A 21,135-nucleotide genomic window follows, 5' to 3' on the forward strand; every position below is an offset into this window, starting at 1 on the left:
GGGAGGGAGAGGCACATTCTATGGTCTTCCATAATGAGGATTGAAACATAGACCTCAGTGTACATGTCGTGGCCATTGAATTAAAAAGAGAATAGAGAAAAGTGTACAACCGGTCATTCTCGGACTCTTATTTAGGAATTAGTCAGTACTTATATTGTTCTGAAAATTTGAATTAAAAATTTTAATATCAGGACAATTCAGGATATTTTTATTCTAAAAATCTAAAATTCAAGATACATTAATTAATTCTTAAATAATAACCTTTAGAGTGGCTACCTGGTGTCATTTCTACTATCCTTTTTATAATTATCTAATATTCCATAGTTACTGATAATCATCCAACTAATTCAAATTCAGAAAAGTAAGGGTTATTGGAGTCACTTTTTTGTTTTTCTCCTACGTTGATGACGAAGTCTAAGGCAGAGCTGTTGCTAGTTTCATTGTATGATCGGAAAAGGCCAAATATATCCTTGTACTATCAGAAACTATTTAACTGTACCCATCGTCATACTATAAGTTCATATATACCCCTATCGTTATACTATTGGTTCAGATATACTCCTTTTTCGTTAGGTTTGTCCAAAGTGGACATTTAATCCTACGTGACACTGACATTTGATGAGGTGGATGCCACATGGCTTGCCAGCTCAGCGCCCCTAACCCATTTTACCCCCCCCCCCCCTTGTATTTTTTTTTCACCACTAAAATTTTCTTCCCGTCCACCACTATTACCACCATTATCGCTACCCTGAAAAATATTGTATTTCAAATTTTAGTCTTTTATATATGGATTAGGGGCGCTGAGGTAGCATGCCATGTAGCATCCACCTCATCAAATACTAGTGCCACGTAGAATTGGATGTCCATCTTGGACAAACTTAACAGAAGAAGGGTATATTTGAACCAATAGTATTACGACAGGGGTATATTTGGACCCAAAGTATAACGAAGGATATATTTAAACCTTTTCCCATAGTACAGGGGTATATTTGGCCCTTTGCCGTTGTATGATCGATTAGTGGTGTCAGGGGTGGCCTTCTATAAAAGCAAGTAAAGCAGCTGCTTTAGGTTTCACATTTATTTATGGGGGCCCATTTTTTATTATACCTAATAGGCTATGTATAAGTTTTGAAAAAAGGTTCTACAAAGTGAAAAAATTTGATTTCTTTCTATAACAAGTATATAGAAGAAGAATTTGCAACTACTATGATTTCTGCCAAGAAAAATGCACTTGAAATGATATCGAACTCGAATTTCATAAGAAACGTATCATACATAGGAAGTAACAATTTGATGAGAATGTTGATAATAAAATCTCAAAATCTTTCGAAGAGTCCTTAGGAGTTGATTACTTTATACATAGTAGACAAGGCTATTTTTTCATTTTAAAATAAATCTGAACAATTTGAAGCATATGAAAATATTTTTGATTTTCTATTTAGCGGAAAAAATTAAGATCACTAGATGATGAAAATTTAAAAAAATATTGCCTTAATGTTGAATGTTCCTTAAAGCATAATAATTAATATTGATGGTTTAGATTTATTTTTGGAATTAAAAATATTTAAAAAAATAGTACAGTTAGAAGATAACAGTTTAATTGATACACTCGGTCAAATAAAAAAATTTGATTCTTTTTCCAATATCTATATTACTTATGGAATAACGTCAATAACTCTATTTTCCATCGTACCAGCGGAAAGAAATTTGCAAAACTAAAATTGATAAAATCTCACTTAAGATCAACAATGTCTCAGTAAAGGTTAAATGGATTAGCTATATTATCAATTAAAAAATACTTATTAGGAGTTATTGATTATTAAGAAATTATTAATAACTTTGTATCTAAGAAAAACTAGAAAACTAGACTTCAAATAAATAAATATTTTTTTTAAAAAAAACAAGTTAAGATCCCTCGTAAAGTTTGGCTTTAGGTCACAAAACTCGTCGGGCCGCTCCTGAGTGGTGTCCGAAAAAAAAAATTGGCACTTTCTATTTTAGATGACTCTTCTATAGAGTTCATTAATATATGAGCTCATGAGTTTATTCCCATCTATTTGAATGATCGTTCTCAACACAGGAGTCTCCCATAATGAGAATAGAAACATAGACCTTAAATCTTAATATACATAACGTAGCTATTGCATTAAACAGAACATTTTTTTTTATCTATAATCTTCCAACATTTAAAACCTACTAAATCGATTAATTCAAATTCCATCGATTAGAAGCTATTAAAATTTCTTGAATTCTCGTGACGCAAAATCAATTTTTTTTTGAACAGTAGAAAATATATTAATAACTAGTTGTCACGTTTAGACATATTACAAACCATACTGCCGCATTTGGCACTATCATATAAGCTACAACCTTCTAAGGCATCAACATTCCCTAGAGCAGCCAACTTAGTGCATACTTTAGTACAAGTAAATTTTACATAAGAAAAGCCCTCTATGTCCCTTCGATATTGTTTCATCGCCGGTTGAGGAGGTGTTGCCAAAAGACATAGCTTATTTATGTTGGACTGCATGAGTGCTTCCCTAGACAAAATATGTGCCACTGCGTTCCCCTCCCTGAAGCTATGCTTGAGGGTTACCTGTCCCTTCCGCCTCGCTTGGAGTATTAACCACTTGCATTTATTAATTAAACTTCCATAAGTTGGGTGATCATTTTCAAGCATGCTCATTATTTCTGATGCATCCGTTTCTATTTCCACTTGAAACAGGCTGTGATCTATAATTACTTGGAGGCCTTCCTGGAGAGCTTGGAGTTCCACCTGAGCAGCTGAGAGTGTGGGTACTTTCTTGTTGAAGGCCATTATCCACTGACCTGCATGGTTTCGTAAAACTCCACCAATACCACCTTGGCTTCTATTTATGTTGAAGGCCCCATCTATGTTAAGTTTGAGCCAGCCCTTTGGTGGCTTGAACCAGCTTACCTTAATGGCTTTGTGGCGGGAGTTTATTATTGGTTTCTCAGTCATGAGTTTGTATTCAAGAGATTGTTTGATTATTATGGGCCATTCTAGATGCAAGAGGTGTTGTTGTGGTTGTTGTAATTTCTATTTTTCCAAATGTTCCATATAGCGAAGGGGAACACTTCACCCCAATTAAGGTAATAATATTTGAAATTAGTATTATCCTGTCTAGTGTAATCAAGCCAGTGGGTATTTTGACTGGCAATGTTATAGTGGAGTCCATAGGTGCACCATAAGTTGCTGATCATGTTGCAATCCTAAAAGATGTGATGTATAGTTTCCTCCCCTTGTTTACAAATTGGACAAAGAGGATCAATGTTGGCGCCTATTCTAGATAGGTATGATCTAGTGGGAAGTCTATTATGATAGCACTTCCAAATAAAGATTTTAATTTCGTTTGGGCATCGTAATTTCCAAATCCAGCTGAAATCAATGTTAATCTTTTCCTCGTTGTTAATGATTTGATAGCACGATGAGGTCGAGAATAGGCCATTTGAGGACAGACTCCAAATGTTATTAATGCTTGAATTGTGGTCCTTAGGGGTTATGATAGCATTAATATTATCAACTATTTGAGCAGGAAGCTCGAAAGTTATTTTTGTTAAATTCCATTGGCTTCCTTTCCTTATTTGATTAACAGTAAGCTTGTCTTCATTTTTTATTAGGGGACCAGTTATGGCCTTTTTAAGGCTCATTACATTTGGTATCCAGTTGGAATTCTAAACACTTAGCTTTGTTTTGTTGTTGGTATCCCATCTTGTACCTATGTTGCAGTAGTACCAACCTTTTAGGATGCTTTTCCATATGAACGAATTTAAAAATTTTCCTCTAGTTTTTGCGTATTTACTAGAGATTACCTTTGTCCATAGGGACTGTCACGACCCATTTTCACAATAGGTCGTGAGGGCGCCTGACACCCTTGTCAGGCAAGCCATTGCGGAAATATTACTAAAATAATCATATTATTTTTAATTAGAATAAGTGGAATAAACACTCAACTTGAAATTTAAAACCAGGAGAGATAAATACCATAATAAAATAGTTACACAACCCCAACATAATCGTCTACCAAAGTGTGTGCCAGAACCTGGTGTCACAAGCTACGGGCAACTAGTAGAATATACAACCCAAAAGAATACCACGCTACCCTACTGTCTGGATCAGAATAGACAGAATATACCAATACAAAAGAAAGACTTCTTCGGCTGCGGATCGACATGGAAGGAAAGCAGCTCACCGTAGAAGTCTCAAGTCTGCTCACGAATGTGCACCAGAGAAATAACCGGATCCACCTGCCTCAGAACCTGTACATTTAAGTACAGAAGCGTAGCATGAGTACATAAACAATATGTACCCAGTGAGTATCCCGCCTAATCTCGAAGAAGTAGAGACGAGAGGTCGATTTGATACTCACTAGGGTCAGATAATATTATAAGTGTAAGTCTAACAATGAGAACTCTTTAATAGGCAACAGTTTACAACAAGGCATATAAGTCATATTCTCGCTAAGATTCAGGTTAATCAATTACTTCAGTTACAATTATCAATTCCTTTCGAGTCATGAAAAACAACAGTTCTAATATCTAACACTCTCAGGCAAAGCTATATAAGCATGCGCAAATATGCCGAGGCGACGGCCCGATCCAACAAAAATAAACTGTGCACTTGCCGAGGGTCGACGGCGCGCCTATAGATGCATCTATTCATAGCGAGGCGATCGGCCCGATCCACAAATAAGAAGATAATATCAAGTATACAGACACGGCACCTCAATAGTCATTAATGCCAAGCAAGACTTCAACAATTATGCAAGCACGTTCTTATTCCCTTTTTAAGCCTCTAGCATATCCTAGGTATTCAGAATACCAAGATAATATAAAGATTTACATAAACAAGCATGAAGTGGGTCCTAAACTACCCGGACAATTAACATAGTAGTAGCTACGCACGGACTCTCATCACCTAGTGCGTGCGTAGCCCCCTCATTTAGCAACAATTACTCAATTATTAATCCTATGGGGACAGTTCCCTCTTACAAGGTTAGAAAGGAGACTCACCTCGCTCCAACGCGCGCTTCCAATATCAAAAACAAGTCCAAGCCCTCAAGTCGGAGCCAAACGATCACAAACTAGTTAAAGGAAGTAAAAACTAGTCAATATAAGTTTACTAGATCGAATTCTAGCTATTTAAGCCATTTCCCACCCCTTTTCACAAGTTTCCTAAATTCCGACCCCGGGCCCACGTGCCCGGATTCCGATATTTTTCAAAGGAAATTGTTCTCTACAACCTAAGGATCAATAATATATCATTTCTAGTTCATTACATAGCAAATTACATGATTAAATCTTAGTTTTCTTAAAACCCTAGGTCTAGCTCTAACTCTTTAATTTTATCTAATTTTTAGTGTTTAATCTACCTAATATACATGTATTTAAGCTAAGGATGAATAGGGATTACTTACCTTACAATGCTATGTTGAAACCCTCTCTTTGGAAGCACCAAAATCGCCCAAGCGTGGAGTTGTGTATGGAATAAATGACTTTGAGTTCGGATTAAATGAACTCTCTGCCCCCAGCGATTTCCGCTTCTGCGGTACCAGGACCGCTTCTGCGGAAAAGGTTCGCTTTTGCGGAAATGGCCCAAGAAGCCTGGACCGCTTCTGCGGTCAGGTGTCCGCTTATGCGGGTCCGCTTCAGCGGATGTCGAGCCGCTTTTGCGGATTTGGGCCTACGGAGCTGGACCGCTTCTGCGGTCTCTGGGCTGCTTCTGCGGTTTCCCCTTGGCCTGCCCCTTTACGCTTTTGCGACGTGCTGACCGCATCTGCGGTCCAAGAACCGCAGATGCGGTTATGACAGAAGCAGCAACTGAAGGTTGTTTTTCTTAAATTTTCTACTTCGCTCGAACCTCGCTCGTTTGACGCTCGGGGCTCCCAAGCCCCGCCCCAACATACCGACAAGTCTGAAATCACGAGGCGGACCTACTCTAACCCTCGGAACTCCCAAAACAACGCTAAATCTTGGAATCACCCCCTAAAACCAAATGAATCAAACTATTGAATCTTAAAGTTCTTAATTCTCCTCTAACGGGTCAAAACGCCCTTAAACTACTCGGATTGACACCAAATTTTACGGGCAAGTCTTAAACAACATTACGGACCTGTACCAAGCTTCGGAACCAAAATCCGAGCCCGATACCTAGGGAATCAATGATTACTTAGTTTCTTTAAATTCCTTAAAGCTTCAATTAAATAATTTTAGATAAAAATTCATTACTCGGGCTAGGGACCTCAGAATTCGATTCCGGACACACGCCCAGGTCCCATATTTTTCCACGGACCCTCAGAAATTGTCAAATCACGAATCTGGGCCTATTTTCCCAAAATGTTGACCGAAGTCAAACTTGGTCTTTTTAAGAAATCCTAAAGAAGCAAATGGGCATATTTTTACTCAAAACCCTTCAAATCCCCGAACCAATTGCCCCGGCAAGTCGTAAATTAGTTAAAGCAAGTACGTGAGGCTTTATTCAGGGGAACGGGGTTCTAAAAGGCAAAACGGCCGGTCGGGTCGTTACAGGGACTTTGTATTATTAATCATTCTCCAAGCTAAGCTTGTTAGGAGGGCTAAGTTTTTGCTTTTTGCTTTTCTTATACCCAGCCCCCCCATTGCACTTATCTTTTGTAATGATATTCCAATTAATCATATGCATTTTGCGCTTATCAGGAGACTAGTTCCATAAGAAGTCTCGTTGGACTTTATCAATATCCTTGAGAGTTTTTGTTGGCAATATAGAGTATTGCATGACGTGGTTTGGGATGGTATTGAGTGTAGAGGAGGCTAGTGTACACCTACCCGCTGTATTAAGCCATTTTGCTTTCTAGCTACCTAATTTGCTTCTCATTTTATCGATCACAAATTGGTAATCTTTTGGTTTGGGTCTACAATTTAGGATGGGAAAGCCTAAGTATGTACCAAAAGTTTCACTAAGCTTTATTTTCAACATGGATGAGAGGTTATTTTTTGTTGAAGTTGGACAGTGTTGTGATATTATCAATTTAGACTTCGATTTATTAATCATCTGTCCTGATAAGTGACAGAAGTCATCAAGGCAGCTAAGGATAGATTGGGCTGTCTTCATATTGGCTTTGCTCATTAGGGTTAAGTCATCTGCAAATAATAAATGGGATATTGGAGGGCTCGTTGGTGAAATGTTTATAGTGTCCCATTTTCTAATGTCAACATTGTGGTTGATCATTAATGAGAGCATATCCATGAAGAGAATAAAAATATAGGGGGACATTGGGTCTCCTTGTCTAATACCTCTTGTTGGTGTGAAGGATTCCGACTTAGAGCCATTAACTAGGATGGTATAACTTGAGGAGGTGATGCAGGACATTATTAAATTAATCATTTTTAGGGGAAATTTGAAGTAGGTTAATGTCCTATGTATGAAGGACCATTCCAGTTTGTCAAAGGCTTTCTCTAGGTCTATTTTTAGGATCATATTACCTTTCTTACTCTTTGAGTTCCTAGTATAATTCATTATTTCTTGGACTATAATAGCATTGTCACAAGCCCTTCTTCCTTTGATGAAGCTAGCTTGACGAGGTCCAATTAGTTTTTGCAGAAAAGCTTTCATCCTGTTGGCGATTATTTTTGTAATCACCATATAGATGGTGTTAAAAAGGCAAATGGGCCTAAAAATTAATACTCCCTCTGTTCCAATTTATGTGAACCTCTTTCCTTTTTGGTCTGTTCCAAAAAGAATGACTCCTTTCTAAATTTGGAAATAATTTAGCTTAAACTTACAATTCTACCCTTAATGAGAAGCTTTTATAACCACACAAATACTCTGGCCCCCTTTTTAACTTGTTTAGGACCACAAATTTCAAAAGTCTTCATTTTTTCTTAAACTCCATGCCCAGTCAAACAGGTTCACATAAATTGGAACGGAGGGAGTAAGTTGTTAGCATTTTCGAATTTGGGGATTAGGCAGATATAGGTCTTGTTAATATCTCTAGGTATATGACTTTCCCTAAAGACTTTGTGACAAAAGTCATTGACATCCCCCCTAATGTTTTTCCAATATTTTTGAAAAAAGAAGGGGTGTAAGCCATCTGGGCCTGGAGCTTTAAATGGATTAAAAGAGAAAATTGCTCTAGTAATTTTACAATCCATAAGGGGTTGATCTAGGCACGAGAGATGAGAGTGTTGATTTGGTAGAGTTACACTTAACTTGGTATGCCAAGTAGATAAAGTATGAGTAGTGATGAATAAGATCTGGAAGAATTTGACCGTATGGAGCATTATGGAATTGTGGTCATCGATCCAATTGTTCATATCATCTTTGAAGAAGTTGATTTTATTAATCCTTCTTCTATTTGTGGATATAATTTGGAAAAATTTCGTGTTAGCATCCCCCTCATTCATCCACATAACTCTAGATCTTAATTTCCAATAATCTTCCTCATGTTTTAGAATATCATTATATTTTTGTTATAAGGTGACTTCTAATTCTTGTAGGAAAGTACTAGTGCTATACCTATCACGCCTCCTTTTTATCGCAAAATCGGGTTTCGATATTTGACAAATCCTTTTGAGAGAGTGGGGAAAAGGAATTGGTTGTTAGAGTCGCCACCTAACGGATTAAGGTGCGTTAGAGCATATATAGCAAATAATTCAGATTATACCAGTTTGCATCACCAGAGATTGGGTAAGGGCTCAAATTACCTTGAGGGAAAGGTGTTAGGCACCCCTCGAGGTCCACAACGGTGGGTCCCGACCGAACTTAAATTATGCGAATTAGTCTAAGGAAGCGAATAAACTATTTAATAAGGATGGGGGTCCTAAATTTTTTAGCCTATAGGACCACCCCGTGCAACATAAATAATACTTCGTAACTCCCCCAAGACGGGGGTGTTACTCATATTATCCAGCGGGCAAAGACTATCATCTCCTGCTACCCGATTACTATCTTTGAGTTTTTACCTAAAGCGCTCTAGTTGATTCTAACTCATGTCCTATGCGTGCACTACCCGTCCCTTACCTAAGGTCCTGGAGGCATTGGGACCTCTATTTAGGAAGGTCCTAGACTAGGCCTAAGGTTCTTAAAATTGTGAAATACTAGGCGACAAGCAAAACAATTAGGACTTTTCAAATAAAGATATATATGGGCTCACGTTAACCTCCGCATGTAAACAGCAAATACACGCAACTGATTTAGCAGGCTTTATTAATCTTGGAGTCCTATGGGCAGGATATCTATGTGATGAACATGTGAGCAGTAGTATGTAGAGCCACTTCTTAATGCGAGTGTTAGGGCCTACGTATATTTGCCTACTGATTTTAATTCAGTACAATATCTGGGCTTTTCATGCGTTAATGAATAATAGTAAATCACAATCATAAGTCCGAAATTATTATTCAATCCTATAGGCATTTTGTCTAAGAGATTGACAGTGATAATCGAATTCCGAATCAGTTAATAGAATCCTATAGACATGACTTCTACGAGTGTGATGATTATTACCCTATATGCATGATTTCTAGGTTTGAATTGGTTTTAGCCTTATAGACATGATTTCTATCATTGAACTGACTTTAATCCTATAGGCATGATTTCTAGCATTGAACTGATTTTAATCCTATAGGCAGGATCTCTAGTATGTAAACATAACATAGGACTTATAAGCATGATATGAAACAAAATGAGATTCTATAGGCAGAATTTCTACCCGATTTAGCAAATGAAAATAAGAAACCCTTCCCGATTTTACTAAATACCCCAAAGTTGTTTGTTACAAAATTATTATAGACCAGATTAATGAATGAATTACATAATAACGAAATAAACTATAGAGAGCCTAGGACAGGCCCAAATACACCAGGGCGGCCCAGGCCTTCAAACCATAGCAGCTCCAAGGCTCACTTTCACAGGTACAGAAAAATCACACATAGAATCCAGATCTCTAGTGTGTCAAAGTTCCCAAGGGCTTCAAGGACCCAGGGCAATGCTCACACTAGAGGACCAAATGCTCAGAAATAGTTCAAAGGAGGTTAGGAACCAAACCCCAATGTGTCAGAGTTCACAAGAGTCTCACATGGACCCGAGCAGTGTTCACACTGAGGAGGTGAAGGATAGAACCTAAAGGACCTAAGAATAGGAGTTTAAAAGTAGCAGCATATAAAAGGAGACAATGGTAAGGAAAAATTTTAAAATAGGTTTGATTTTAGAAAAGCCAACAGGACAGAGTTTAAAACACAGAATATATAGGTAGAATTGCATTAAAGAGACGAACTGACAAGATTTGCAAAGTTGTTCATGCTCAAATATACAGTTTTAATAAGTTAAAGTCTGAAAGGCCTAATTAGGCTAAGTGTACATGCTAACATTTTAGGACAGTTTTGTTCAATCATAGAAAACATTTAGACAATGTATTCAGGCAAATAGTCAGATAATCACATAAACCCAAATGAATGAAAAACACATTAGAAGGCAAGTTATCAGGGCACATGAATGATAGAGAAAGGTTTAATAACAATGCAAACTTGGTAAAGATTCAGGACAGGAGAACTGATAAACATCCTAGTATTACCATAAAGATTGCTAAATTCAGGGCAAGTTCAGAACTAACAAAAATAGCGTACAGGAAATAAATTAGAAGACATTAAGCTAATCCCTAAGAGGATTCATACTATTCAAAATAATCAGTCTCAGAACTAATAGTATTAGTTGGAGAACTAAAGAAACTCATATAAACATGAAATTGGCAGAATCGTGCTCAAGAGGTAAGCTTAAATACACTGGATCATAGGCATATGGCGCAAATGTATAAGATTGAAACGGCAAAGGTGTAGTGAGTCACCAGTTAGGCAGGAAAAACAAGAATATCACCACAATAGTCGATTGCTCAGAATATTTGGCCTTGGCTTTCAGCCGACCAAAACCAGAAGTAAAACGAGATAGCAAAGAGAATATAGAGCCAAGACCCTAAGTTTTTTGTGAGAGTATATTGATTCCGATCTATCCTAAAGGGGAAGGGGAAGGGGTTTAAATAGTAGCAGGGATTGAATTGCATAAACAAGGAAAAATTGTAAAGTCAAACACACATAAGGAAGCAATACATACAGAATCAATAACGAATCAGATCTGAAGAAAAGCAAAGTAATCCCTAGTTTTTTTAGTAAACAAATATTAACGGAATATACATAGAACAGTATCATAGGATGAATTTAGACACAAATAACATCTAAAATCAGAGAGTTAAACTAATTTAGGTCCGATCTAAAGAGAAATGAAAACCCTAAATTAGGGCCAGATGAATATTGACAAAGAAAAAAATCGGCAAACATATAAGGAAACAAAGTAAAAGAATAAACAATAAAACAAGGAAAGAAATATGCAGAATCAATTTTGAAATCAATTTAAGAGAAAAAATCGGTAAACCTAGTTTTTTTAGGAAAGGTGTAGATCCCAAAAATCCAAACAAATCGGACTCATATAATATAAAAATCAAACGGAGTATAGTCCAAGTACCGAAAATAGAGTAGAATCTAAGAGATAGTACTTGCCATGTTTAGGCAAGTACTAAGTAACACCATAAAGAATCGACCGGTAGCGAGAAAGTGCTAATATAGTAAGGAAATAAGAGGGAAATCCCATTAGAAGGGGGATTAGGAGGGGGATTTTGGGTGACGGCGGATTAGGGTTCATAGGGTGAGAGAGATGAGAGGATATTAGGGTGGCGGACGGGTAAAAATGGGATTAGGGTTGAAGGTTTGGGTTAGTCAAAAGGGAGGGATTAGATACGGGCCGTTGATCTCAGATATCAACGACCGCGATTAAAAGGGAGTTGGGTCGGGTTTATTTAGGCGGGTCGCGACCGGGTTGGGTAAAGGGGTTGTTTGGTTTGGACTAGGGTATTGGGCTGGTTTGGGTAGCCTAGGTCCGAAATAGGGGAATTTAGGGCTATTAGTTAAATACCCAATTTAAATAATTTATAAAAAATGATGAATAAAATAGTGAAGATATTATTTGTGCATAAAAATGGTTAACAACGATTACTTATTACTACAAGAGCATACAAAGTTATTTTTTGCATAAATAAAGTAATCATATGTATATAAGGGCTATTATTGCAAAATATACAATTTTAGCCTAAAGATGCAAATACAATTACAATAAATGCATCAAAAATATTTAAGGCTTAGTATGGATATACATGATGAAGTTAGATGATAAATTCATCATAAAAATGATTTGTGATGCAATTAATGATTATTTATACAATAAAATATGGGAATAAATTGATTAAAAAATCTTTTAAAATTATGGAAAAATTAGAAAAAATACTTGATGATGCTCATGCACTATTTTGGAAGTATATATGCATGTTTGAAATATATGAGGGAAATATTGGGTATCAACAGCTGCCCCTCTTTACCCGGGAAGGATGAAAGAGTTGTCGTGTAAAGAAATGATGACTGATTTTGACCGAACCGGGTGATTTGGAAGATATAGGCCGCACTCTGGCTTCTGAGCTGCCTACATATCCCTGGTTTTACAGGAATCAGGCCGTGTGTAGTTCTGGATCCAACGATGGAGTAAGCCAATGGAGTTGTTTTAAGAGCGGACAAGATGTTCCAAATAGGATTAATTGGGGTTTGAAACGGTTACGGGTAAATGAGACTGGTAACGGATGACGATCGATTACGTTTGAGGTAATTTGAAGAATATGAACGTTGGGTGGAAACCGGAGCGAAGATTGCTCCTGTTAGGAGAACGGTTGCTCCTGAGACTACCTGCAAACTCAAAAGTACGACTGTATGCAAGTATGTATAGATTATTGCGTAAACTTAGGCATGATGCAAATTCCCTTTGGACCATGAAGACGGTCTTTGGACGGGAGGATGACGTCCTTAGATCATGATGTCCCGGGCCATATATTGTACGGTAAAGGATTCGCAAGCCATGAAATGATGTTCTCGGGCCATGAAGATGGTGCCTCCGAACCATGACGCCTTTGAATAATGATGTGCAAGCTTAAGAGATCCTCAGGCCATGGCATGGTGTCTTCTGGCTATGAGGATGATGCCTTCGAACTATGACGCCTTTGGACGAGTTAGCTATACATCAGCCCATGAAGTGCAGAGACATGATACCAAAGGTAATACCAAGACAAAGCTTAGTCTTGTGCTGAGTTTGGGGCAGAGCTTAGCCCCGAGAGAAGAGGATAATGCAAGGTTTAGAATAGAGCAACACTTATGCAAAGGGAGACAATGCTTAGTCTCATGAGAAGGCAGTGCTTAGTCTTATGCAAATAGGGAGGCGGGGCTTAGCCTTATGCAAAGAGAAGGCAATGCTTAGCCTTATTCAAATAGGGAGGCAGGGCTCAGCCTCATGCAAGAATTGAGACAGAGATTAGTCTCATGCAACGAGAAGGAAATGCTAAGCCTTATGCAAATGGGGAGGCAGGGCTTAGCCTCATGCAAGAATCGATATAGGGCTTAGTCTCATGCAACGAGAAGGCAATGCTTAGCCTTATGCAAATAGGGAGGCATGGCTTAGCCTCATGCAAGAGTTGAGACAGAGCTTAGTCTCATGCAACGAGAAGGCAATGCTTAGCCTTATGCAAATGGGGAGACATGGCTTAGCCTCATGCAAGAATCGAGACATGTCTTAGTCTCATGCAACGAGAAGGCAATGCTTAGCCTTATGCAAATAGGGAGGCAGGGCTTAGCCTCATGAAAGAATTGAGACAGAGCTTAGTCTCATGCAACGAGTAGGCAATGCTTAGCCTTATGCAAATAGGGAGGCAGGGCCTAGCCTCATGCAAATGTAAGAGTAAGAGTGAAGTATTCTTAGCTGGCAATATATTTATGCATGGCGATTAGGTTGTTGTGATGATGCTTCTGGCGGTGACCTATTCCTGCATCCAAAGAAAATTTGTGAGTTTTGTGGGGGAGGTTGGTTCGTGCCTTTGTCTGCTTGCTTTGCTCCGCTCTGCCCAAGAATCCTGTTCAAGTCAGCGTGGGTGGCACTTGGATAGAAATAAAGTTTCTTTTCAAAAAGTATGCGTGTATGGTTTTCAAAGACATAGTAATATGCAAATTAGAAATCAGTTAGATGAACCAGTAACTGTGACATCATTAGAGACATTGCGACCTTCTTTGCCATAGAATTTTGAGGGTCCTCCTCAAAATTTTTTCCCAGTTATCTAAATGACCTTCTGGCTATCCCGTATGTAATGCTGTTGGTTGAACTTGCTTCGGAATTTTGAGGGTCCTCCTTAAAATTCTGCCCCAGTTTTGATTGTGGGGAAAATGGAATTTTATTGAATTATGACCGAACCCACAGGGCTGCCTACATATCCCCTCTTAAACGGGAATCAGGTCAAGCGTAGTTCGATTTCATCATATGAAGAAACATATATAGTTTACACATAGTATCTTTTGACTGCATCTGAATTGATAGGCTTTGGCCAGATTTCTCCATCCATTTCTGCGAGTATGAGTGCTCCTCCTGTCAATACTCTGTGAACCATGTAAGGACCTTGCCAGTTAGGTGAAAATTTCCCTTTGGCTTCATCTTGATGTGGAAAGATCCACTTCAACACCAGCTGCCCCGGTGTGAACTGTCTTGGTTTGACCCTTTTGTTGAAAGCTCAGGACATTCTATTCTGATAAAGCTTACCATGACACACTGCATTCATCCTTTTTCCATCTATGAGGGCTAATTTCTCATAGCGGCTACTTATCCATTCTGCATCACTGAGTTCGGCTTCTTGTATGATCCTAAAGAAGGAATTCCTACATCGGCGGGAATGACAGCTTCGGTACCATAAACCAGCAAATAGGGAGTTGCCCCGGTTGATGTGCGGACTGTGGTACAATATCCCAATAAGGCAAATGATAACTTCTCATGCCATTGCTTGTGATTCTCTACCATTTTCCTTAGTATCTTCTTGATGTTCTTGTTGGCAGCTTCCACGACTCCGTTTATTTGAGGCCTGTATGCTATTTTTGTGCTTGATTTTGAAAGTTTCACACATGGCTTTCGTCAGATCACTGTTGAGATTGGCGGCATTGTCAGTGATGATGGACTCGGGAAACCCGAATCGACAAACAATACGATCCCTGACAAAATTTGCGACGACTTTCTTGGTTACCGCTTTGTAGGACGCAGCTTCAACCCACTTAGTGAAGTAATCGATGGCCACTAAAATGAACCTCGCCCGTTTGAAGCAGTGGGTTCGATTGGACCAATGACATCCATTCCCCAAGCAGCAAAAGGCCAAGGTGCACTTGTTGCATTGAGTTCGTTTGGCGGCACCTGTATCATATCTGCATGTATCTGACATTGGTGGCATTTCTGGACATACCGGATGCAATCTGTTTCCATAATCATCCAAAAGTATCCGGCCCTGAGTATCTTCTTGGCTAGAACAAAACCGTTCATATGTGGGCCACAGGTTCCGGCATGTATTTCCTCGAGCAATTTGGAAGCTTCTTTGGCGTCAACATACCTTAATAGTCCTAGATCAGATGTTCTTCTATACAAAATTCTTCCGCTTTGGATAAAATGATTGGACAGCCTCCGCAGTGTGCGTTTCTGAGTATGGTTCACCTGCTCTAGGTACTCTCCTTTCCGTAAATATTCCTTGATGTCGTGGAACCATGGATTTCCATCTGTTTCTTTTTCGACATGAGCACAATATGCCAGCTGATTGTGGATTCTGACCGGAATGGGATTGATGAAATTCTTGTCTGGATGTTGTATCATTGAGGACATGGTGGCCAATGCGTCTGCAAATTCACTCTGGATTTTGGGGACATGCCGGAACTCTATCTTTGTGAACCTCTTCATCATCTCTTGTACGTGATGTAGATATGGAAGTATCTTGGTGTTTTTAGTAGCCCACTTGATCGGAGCCAACCCTACACCAATATGGAGTGGCAAGAGCGGTCGATGCAGCTTTTACCCGAAAAGGTCGGGATCGAATCCACAGGGAGCTAGAATTGGAAATTGGATTCCTATCTAAACTAGCAATGCGTAATGCTCTTAATTACGCTTCCAATCATAATTGTTCTTTTTGATTACTTCTACTTTTATACTAATGAGATGCTAAATTAAACTAAGAATAATTGCTTGAAGGGTTGTCTAATAGGTAACGACGCACTAGGGAAGTGACTTTCCCCTAGGTGAATACTTGACGAGATCTAGAGTCTAAGGCAAAGATGTTATGTTTGGGATCGCGATATAGCCAATGCACGACACTACTCACTCTATACCTCTCGGTAGCTTGAGTGACTTTGCCCTAATTGACTTTCTCAAGACCAATTGGGTGTCGAAATTATACAAGCAATGTAGGCTCAAGTCGGGTATTACTATCTCTAGATTTAACCCTTTAATTGGGGCTATCAATCTCTTGAGTACGCCCCAATTCCTTGTTGGACTGATTACCTAGACTCAAGCTCTCTTTCTCAAGAAGAGCTCAAGTAAAATAGGCACGAATTAGTGTTTGCAACCACTAATCCAACATAGAAAACACAAATCAGTCGAAATATCAACCACCCATAAACATCTAAGCCTTAAAACACAAGACCCATCAAAATACCCACACTAGGGTTGAGCCACAACCCTAGCTAATAGGTCTAGCTACTCATAATAATAGAAGAAAACATGTAATTAGATGAAGAATAACCCATATAATATGTTTACAAGCTAATAATCAAAGATTCAATGTTGAACTAGCCACAAAATTACTCAATAGGTCCAAAACGGCCTTCACGTGCTCAGCTAAAAGTTAGATACCCTAAAAATCTGAAAAAGAACTATTTATACAAGGCCAAATTTTCTGGACAAAAATACCCCTGCGGAGGTACCGTGGACCGCGAAAAATGCACCGCGGCCGCGGTGAGGCTTTTTAACTTGATTTTTAGGTCTCTGAATCTGGCCACTGCGGACCGCGGAAAATGCACCGCGGCCGCGGTGGCTTCACTGCGGTCCGCACAAAATGGGTTGTGGCCGCAGTGGCTTCCAACTTCTAAATTCTCAACTCTCTCAACCTCTTCACCGCGGACCGCATAAAATGGATTGCGGCCGCGGTGAGTCTACTACGGTCCGCACAAAATGCTTTGCGGCCGCAGTGCTTGAGCGTCCAAAAACTGCACCTCTCTGAATCTCCTCACCGCGGACCGCATAAAATGGATTGCAGCCGCGGTGGGTCTATTGTAGCTGTGCTTTGACTTGTTCTTGGTACTTGTGCAGGTTTCACTCCTTTTTGAGCTGATTTTTGAGCTCTTGTCACTTTCTTGACCAAACCGTGCAAACAAGTACAACATGTAAGCCTTTGGGACTATTTTTATGCATTTTTAATCAAAACTCAAGTAAAAAGGAGTGTAAAATGAACTAGAATCCCTAGTTATCAACTCCCCCAAACTTAAGCTTTTTCTTGTCATCAAGCAAACAAAATAAGTCCCACCTCCTTAAGAATACAACCAAGAAAATTCAGCTGACCTAAAGTGACCTCATCTAGCATCAATTGGGACTAACAATTGCCCTCAATTCAAATAACTCATTAACAACATTCAACCCTTTAAACACCATGGTTTTAGTGCGACACAAAAGCATCAAGGATTGACTCAACTCATCAAAGAAACTCTTTCTATTACTTTGGTCATTGTGGAACCCAAACTCATACTCCTCAACTCTCCACAAGCAAACCTCACTTTTAGGTTGTAGCACGCAGAACGAGGATTATGGAAAACACACTCATCTCTCTCAAAGAAAGGTCACAAGTCCGGCTCTAAGTACCATAAGCTTGCCCCTTATGTGAGTCACCACTAATCTAAGCTTCATTCAACTCAAGATCATATAGGGCTTTTTTGGAGATATAGTGAAGGCTTTTGGTTCAGGGTAGGAAATATTTGGTCTAAGTAGGTTCCATCTTCCCTTAAGCACTTCATTTGCTTTATTTTGGCACACATTCTCTTGACTTTTTAAGTCATTTACTTCTTTCTTGGGGGTTAGAGAGACATACTGTCACTCTTTCTTGTTCATTTCAAACCTTTTTGTCCTTTATAAGCTTTCCACGCCTTTCATCACTTTACTTTTATTGAATCCCTTCATTTCTTCTATATTGTTCATTCTTTTTGACTTTTTGATTTTCTTTCTTTTTCTTTTTGCCTTTTCTTTTCTTCGCTTTTGTACCTTTTACCACTTTGTTGCATTCCTCATCTCTCCCCCCAACTTATGCTTTTACCATGTGCTAAGGAAATATTGGGTGCCAAGAGAGGGTCTTTTCAAAATGGGTAAAGGCTTGTATCATGGTTTTTGAAGGAAAAAAGGGCTATGGCTCAAAGGGGTTGACTAGGGACATTATCATTGGTAGGCTATGGATGTTTTCAAGATATCATTCGGATCAAGGAGAGCCTATAATCACTTCTCAAGTCAAACTACACTTAGGATTTCGCCTAGACAAACATTCAGGGCAAGTTCTAGACTCAATGGCACGGGACTTGGACTTGCAATTCAAATTCTCACCACACAAGCTATAGGATTGCTAAAGAGACAGAGTCGAGGGCCCAGAACGACCTTAGCTAAGATTTGAGCAACATACATGGTCCCGAAAAACCACTTGATGATTGTCGGCCAACACAAGAGTCTCAAGGTCACAACTATCACCATCCTATACACACCAATTTGTTTTTGACCATAGGATCAAAGGCAAATGTGTTAGGCCCAAGTGAAGCTTTGCCTGAGGCACTATTACTCACTAGCTACTATTTACACAAAAACAAAAAGAAAACAGACTCAAACCCTTAAGAAGGTTGTCACGCCATCCATCATCGGGAAGAGCCACCAGGTTCACACAAATTCCACCTTTGGAAATAACCGTGGCATTAAGAAAACCAAAGGCTTATTTGAACGCAAAACTCAAAATAAGAAGCTACCAAAATGAAATAAGAAGCTATGAATGAAAAGTGCAAAAAGTAAAATGAATATGTACAAGAGGGGATCTAGACGAATATACATAAGAGGGAATGAATATATACATCAGAAAGTAACTTTATATACAGACCAAAGTTGCAAAATACGAAAAGTGAAATAAACTGGTAAAATTATGTACATACCAAAAGTGAAAATCAAAGCATAATAAAAGGAAAGTAGTATCATATTTACAACCAGTATCATCAAAATAGGGCTACCCCCTCAAATGAAAGCTAGCATTGTCCTCAAAGCTAACTAACCAAAAATAGCTCAAACAAAAAAGATAGAGAGTAAAGAAAACTCCCTATTGGTCCTGGGTCTGCATGGGATCATGAGCTTGGGTCCCTGGGTCCTCTGACTGCTCGGGAACCTGTGACTGGAGCCCTGTAACCTGTGTCTGCACTGGGACCTGGGCCTGTACTGGAACCTGGGGCTGGCTAGAGGAACCTTCCTGAGGCTCCACCAACTCAATCACTGCATCATCAGTACGGGGAATCACCCTTCTCCTATTTGGTGCCCTCTGTAAATCCTGCTCCTGCTCAGTCTGGACAGCTGGGGTCGGGTCATGCAATAGCAGCTCCAAGGGCAAGTGATCCGCAGCCTTCATTTTCTCCACTTCGACCCTGAACTCTTTCAAAGACTCCTTTGATGCTCTGGTCTTTCTCAGCTTCTTTGTTTCCTTTGCCAGCTCCTTCAATGCTTTTCCATGAGAATATACAACTGTCAATATCAATTACTGGTTCTCTAGGAGCTTCTTTTGGTTGTCCAGAAGCTCCTTGAGAGTATCCTCCACTGACTGTGGAACCTGTGGCTGAGGGGGTACAGACTGGGCTGCCACCGAGGTAGAAAGCACAGACAGCTTAGAAGTAGCTGCCTGCATCCAGTTGTTGATACTGGCAAGGGTCTGGCTCAAACGGTGGGCAGCTCAATGGGTAGGCTGAAGATGAGGGGATATCTGGGGCAGTGGTAGTAGAGGGTCCTGGGGCAGTATCTGGGGTAGCTGAAGGGGGCTGAGAAGGAGCTACTACTACTACTGGCTCTTTAGACTGGCCAGTGGAAGCAGTGGATTTACCTTTAGGATCTTTGCCTTTGGGGTTGTCATCACTCTGCAGGCTGTACCAGGAAAAAGGCATCTTTGGCTTCACCTTCACATCAAACTTCCTCTTCTCCACCTCCAAGTCATCAAGGTACATAGTCAGGAAATGTGGGAAGGGATATGATCTATCACCTTCATTGACCACCCGAGTGATCACCCTAGACATCACATTCCCGACGTTGATCGGGTACCCCGCCATGATAGAAGCCACCAAGATTGCCTGAGAGATAGGCAGAGAGTTCTCATGAGTAGTGGGATCCAACCTGCTGCATACGAACGTCTCCCAACCCTTTGCTTCGAAGTTTAGAGTCCTCCTCAAAATTTGGACTCCTGCTGTCAACCATGCTGGGGTGGTACCTGGGATTGCCAGGTACTCTGCTAACCACGGACGGGCTGCCTCGCCCAATGCTACTTCTCTAAATACAGTGATTCATCTTCCTCCATAAAGCCCAGGTAGTCATTGATTGTCTGTCTATCAAACTTCACTGTCAAGTTCTGCACCTTAGTCACTTTAGTGCCCTTTTTGATGTGGGCAACATTAGTGTAGAACTCCTTAACTAAGTGCTCATTTGCATCCTCAACGTTGCCTGTGAAATAATCCCAGCCCACTCTCTCTCTGAATTGCCTCCTCACATTAGGGTTGTGAGGCAAAAGGTCCCTATCAATGAAAGTCCGTTCAAGTATCAACTTCCTCTCGGGCCACCATTCTCTGAACTTGTGGTATGCCAATTCACTAACAAACCTATCTTGCCAAGCCTCCGGTTTCCTGGTTCTATCCACCCCTCCTACTTGGGGCACACCCCCTTCTTCTTCTTCTTCTTCTTCTTCTTCTTCTTCTTCTATGGGATCCTCACCGGGTGTTGAAGCTGTAGGTGAGGTAGAAGAGGCACTGTCACCACTCTCAGCTGAGCCCTCAGATGACTCAAAAGAAATTTGAACTGAAGCTCGAGCAGTGGGAGAGCCCTGAGGGGTAGGTTCATCTCTCAATGTCAACCTCTCCGAGAAATCAGGAATGTACTCCGGCACTGAATCAGACTCAGATGCCTCCAGGGAGGGTACATACTCACTTCCCTCT

The sequence above is a fragment of the Nicotiana attenuata genome, chromosome 2 (genome assembly GCF_001879085.1).
Source record: "Nicotiana attenuata strain UT chromosome 2, NIATTr2, whole genome shotgun sequence".
Taxonomy (NCBI): Eukaryota; Viridiplantae; Streptophyta; class Magnoliopsida; order Solanales; family Solanaceae; genus Nicotiana; species Nicotiana attenuata.